This window comes from Molossus molossus, unplaced genomic scaffold, assembly GCF_014108415.1.
Source record: "Molossus molossus isolate mMolMol1 unplaced genomic scaffold, mMolMol1.p scaffold_m16_p_7, whole genome shotgun sequence".
Taxonomy (NCBI): Eukaryota; Metazoa; Chordata; class Mammalia; order Chiroptera; family Molossidae; genus Molossus; species Molossus molossus.
Genome location: NW_023425401.1, coordinates 13,295,934 through 13,299,482, shown reverse-complemented (window position 1 = coordinate 13,299,482; position 3,549 = coordinate 13,295,934).

Genomic DNA, 3,549 nt, shown 5'->3' with positions numbered 1-3,549 from the left:
AGGAATTGAACAAGGAATCTCTTGGTACACAGGACGATGCTTAATCCACTGAGCCACATTGGCTGGGATAAATGGAACATTTCTAGCATGGTCATAGCATTGGTTATAAACAGAGAAGTATGTTTGGTATAAAGAAATCTTTAGATCTATTTTGTCAGGTGGATGATAACAGAAGATTGACCTCCAAAACCTGCCTGCCCCCTGCCCCCATACACACACACTTAACTCACAACTGTCATGACTTTCTGTTTTTCTATACTTTAAAAAATATCAAAAGCCTTGAGGTTGGAAACCTTCTTTCCCTTAACTCTCAGATTTCCCTTCTCCTCTCTGAGTACAGTTGCCAGTTATAATCAACTTTAGAACTTCTTTCCCTTCAAAACACATTTACAATGATGGAAAGTTTATTCTTTTTTTTTTTTTGGTATGTGCCCCTAGCAGGAACCGAACCCGGCACTCTCTGGTCCGCAGGCCGACGCTCCAACCACTGAGCCAAACTGGCCAGGGCGGAAAGTTTATTCTTCATTTATGAAATCTTATCTGCAAGTAACTTTAAACACTGATTTTGTCATAGACTTTTGTGACATATTTTTAGGAGTACTGTCAAGCACTCAAGGTGTCCTCAAGAAAAATAAAGCAGAAGTCTAAATGCTTGAATATTGAGTATTTTATATTAGTTTCAAGTCAAGGGGAATATCTGATTTATGAAAAAATTATCCTTGGACTTTAAAGAACCAGGGGTCTAAAGTGAAAACATATGTAAGTTCTGTTAGACCTGATATTCTTTGAAGAAAGAGAGAAAAGAGAAAGAGAGAAAGAGAGAAAGAGAGAGAGAGAGAGAGAGAAGATGGGAGGGAAGATTATTCCTTGCATTGGAACATGGTAGGTTCTTAATAAAAGTCTTTTATATTTACCACATTCTCTCAATGATTTTCAGATTTTTTAAATGACTGTTTTTAAAGCAATTTGATTATGACATGCCTTGGTATAATTTTATTTGGGTTTTTTTGTGCTTGAGGTTTATTGAGTTTCTTGGAAATGTGGGTAATGTAATTTGGAAAATTTTCATCCATCATTCTTCACATTTTTTTCTCCCCACTCCCTCTTTCAGGGATTTCAATTACATGTATATTAGGCCTCTTGAAGTTGTCGCACAGCTCACTGATGCTGTTTTCCTTTCTTTTAGCATTTCCTCAGTGCTGCATTTTAAATAGTTCTGGTTACTCTATCTTTAAGGCCACTAATTCTTCCTTCGGCAGTGTTTAATCTGCTATTAATCCCATCCAGTGTAATTTCCATCTCAGACATTGTCGTTTTCATCTCTGGAAATTTGATTTAGATCATCTTTTCTTGGCACATAATGTCACTTTTTAAAAACACTTTGAAATAAAGTTAGATTTACAGAAGAATTGCCAAGACAGTTAGGGCACTTGGAACGCTTTGATCCAATTTTATTTTTCAGCTTTTTTAGGCAAGACCAGAGCTTCAGCCTAGGGCTAATTTTGCCCACTACTGAAGCAAAGCACTTCTGAGTACTCTACCAAATGCCCCAAGAATTGTGAGGTTTCCCACTCTGGCTGGAGGGGAACAGGAACTGTTCCTGGCGCTGAATGATTTCTGGAGATTGTTTCCGCTCATCCTTGCAGGTGCTCGGTTTGCCAGCCTCAGGTGGTTTCCTCATCTACAGGTTCTAATCAGTGCTCAGCTGGAGTGCTTACTCGAGGGTGACTCCTCTGCAAAGCTGGGCGTTCCCCAGGCAGTTTTCTCTGGGACTCTGTCCTGTGTGTTCTAGCTGCATTGACTTCCCCGTGTTCCCAGCTCTCCCCGGTGCAGGGAGACCTTGGGTCTGTTCCTGGGGTTCCCCTCCCTGTGCCAGAGCCTGAAAGGCCTGAGGTAATTGCAGGGCTCATCTTGTATGTTTCCTATCTTTCAGGGATCGCTGTTCTTCAACGTCTCATGTTTAATGTCTTGAGAACGGTATTTTGCTTTTTGTTTGTTTCAGGAAGAAGGTAAATTAGATCCTGTTACTGTATCATGGCCAGAGCATAAGTCTTAGTAAATTTGATAACTTCTGTTTAGTGAATGAATGAACTTTGTCCTTTCCTGTGATGGGAGTTCACTAAAATTGTGGGAGTTTTTTGTTGTTGTTATTGTTGTTGTTTGTTTTTGTTTTATTGAAAATGTTTCCATTCTTTGAAAAACTAGGTCAGGGAAGAACAGTAGCTTCTGAGCACAAAGAAGTTGGAACTATTTGATCATTTGTCAGGAGACCTTGCTGTAACGAATAACCTCTGACCATTTTATTTTTCTATCCTTGTGCTCCTTTAATAAAAATGGAAAATCCCGAGAGCCTGATTGGTCCAGCCTGTACCACAAGCTATTCTTTTGGCCTGCGTGTGCATTGTGCCTTGCTGGACAGTCCTATCAAAGCTGCCTACTGGGACGGCAGGGAAGGCTCCAAAGGGAAACAGGCATACTCTGTCCAAACAAAGGACAAGGATTCTGTGCAGCCAAACAATAGATGTCTCTTTCGAACAGTCATTTATGAAAGTGTTTATTGGATTTTTTTTAGTACTGAAATCTTATTGGCTTATGACATCATGAACTTGCAGGTAAATGACTGTTGGTTACTTTTCATTACACTGTAAAGCATTTCTAATCTTAGGGTTCTTAGATGACTGCTCTTCTATCATCAGAAGAAATATATATATATATATATATATATATATATATATATATCCTGACACAGTTACTTGGCTTCTAGTCTGAACTTTAAAAAAAAATGCTCTTATACCTGACATATTTTAGCACCAGGGTGGGTACAAGATAGGGCAAGTCTAGAGGCCTGTGATCTGGGAATCAGGCCAGGTTGAGTCAGGCAGAGAGCATGATGTGAGGGTAAGAGGTTTTGAGTGAGAAGGTTCAGAAAGGATATTGGAAGGGTGTGTGTGTGTGTGTGTGTGTGTGTGTGTGTGTGTGTGTGTGTGTTGGAACCCAGAGAGCATGATTAAGATCTAGGCCTGGGTTGTCTCCGTACTCAGACAGGCAGACTGATGGAACACATGTGGGCAGAATCAGAGGCTAGGCATTCAGGTACAATGTAAACTGAGCTTAAAAGAATGAACAGGTAACTTGTTCTCTACGGCCTGTGAGAGGAGAGACAACAGCGCAGTATCCAGTACATGTGGAGAGACATACACAGCACCCTAATTGCTTGTGACCTTTGAGTTTGAACCATTTCTTCGCTTGTGACCAGTGATTAGAGCTTTGGTGCTCTGTGTTTCTCACAGTTCTAGCATTTTTCCAAGTCGCTTAGCTGATCCTCCAACTTGTTCCTGTGGTAGGACACCTGTCTCGATGCTCTTTATGAAATCTCATGAACTATTGATATGAAAAAAATATATATATAATTTTGTGCTAAATTAGACATCATTTTATTTTAATTCTTGCACAGACATCAAGTAGATTGTGTAAAAGATTTAAGAAGAATTTGAAATAAAAACTTAAAGATAAGAAACACTTGTATATTTTAGATATTTGTTCTGTGAA